The following is a 1,803-nucleotide window of genomic DNA, read 5'->3' on the forward strand; positions in this document are numbered from 1 at the left end:
GTGTTAGGATCTATACTGGTATGGACTGGGTAATGTGTTAGGATCTATACTGGTATGGACTGGGTAATATGTTAGGATCTATACTGGTATGGACTGGGTAATGTGTTGGGATCTATACTGGTATGGACTGGGTAACGTGTTAGGATCTATACTGGTATGCACTGGGTAATGTGTTGGGATCTATACTGGTATGGACTGGGTAATGTGTTAGGATCTATACTGGTATGGACTGGGTAATATGTTAGGATCTATACTGGTATGGACTGGGTAATGTGTTGGGATCTATACTGGTATGGACTGGGTAATGTTTTGGGATCTATACTGGTATGGACTGGGTAATGTGTTAGGATCTATACTGGTACGGACTGGGTAATGTTTTGGGATCTATACTGGTACAGACTGGGTAATGTGTTGGGATCTATACTGGTATGGACTGGGTAATGTGTTGGGATCTATACTGGTATGGACTGGGTAATGTGTTGGGATCTATACTGGTATGGACTGGGTAATGTGTTGGGATCTATACTGGTATGGACTGGGTAATGTGTTGGGATCTATACTGGTATGGACTGGGTAATGTTTTGGGATCTATACTGGTATGCACTGGGTAATGTGTTGGGATCTATACTGGTATGGACTGGGTAATGTGTTAGGATCTATACTGGTATGGACTGGGTAATGTGTTAGGATCTATACTGGTATGGACTGGGTAATGTGTTAGGATCTATACTGGTATGGACTGGGTAATGTGTTGGGATCTATACTGGTATGGACTGGGTAATGTGTTAGGAAGGAAAGGATGCCACATCGTTGGATGGAAATGAAAATTATCCCCCTACATATACATAGATCTATACTGGTACGGACTGGGTAATGTTTTGGGATCTATACTGGTACGGACTGGGTAATGTGTTGGGATCTATACTGGTATGGACTGGGTAATGTGTTGGGATCTATACTGGTATGGACTGGGTAATGTTTTGGGATCTATACTGGTATGGACTGGGTAATGTGTTAGGCTATATACTGGTATGCACTGGGTAATGTGTTGGGATCTATACTGGTATGGACTGGGTAATGTGTTAGGATCTATACTGGTATGGACTGGGTAATGTGTTAGGATCTATACTGGTATGGACTGGGTAATGTGTTAGGATCTATACTGGTATGGATGGGGTAATGTGTTAGGATCTATACTGGTAAGGACTGGGTAATGTGTTAGGAGGATCTATACTGGTATGGACTGGGTAATGTGTTAGGATCTATACTGGTATGGACTGGGTAATGTTAGGATCTATACTGGTATGGACTGGGTAATGTGTTAGGATCTATACTGGTATGGACTGGGTAATGTGTTGGGATCTATACTGGTATGGACTGGGTAATGTGTTAGGATCTAAACTAGTATGGACTGGGTAATGTGTTAGGATCTATACTGGTATGGACTGGGTAATGTGTTAGGAAGGAAAGGATGCCACATCGTTGGATGGAAATGAAAATTATCCCCCTACAGAGGGCTGAAGTCAAAGGCTCCCCAAGAAAATCAAAGTGAAAAAATTATGCAGCAGGCAAGTTCATTTTGCTTAAATTTCATTGTAGGAACTCAGAATGGTCCTCAGTAGTTTGTATGGCCCCCATGTGCTTGTATGTATGCCTGACAACATTGGGGCATGCTCCTAATGAGATGCCAGATGGTGTCCTGGGGTATTTCCTCCCAGATCTGGACCAGGGCATCACTGAGCTCCTGAACAGACTGAGGTGCAACCTGACGACATCGGATTGACCAAAACATAATGTCCCAGA

Source organism: Pelophylax lessonae (genome assembly GCF_965119305.1).
Source record: "Pelophylax lessonae genome assembly, chromosome: 7".
Taxonomy (NCBI): domain Eukaryota; kingdom Metazoa; phylum Chordata; class Amphibia; order Anura; family Ranidae; genus Pelophylax; species Pelophylax lessonae.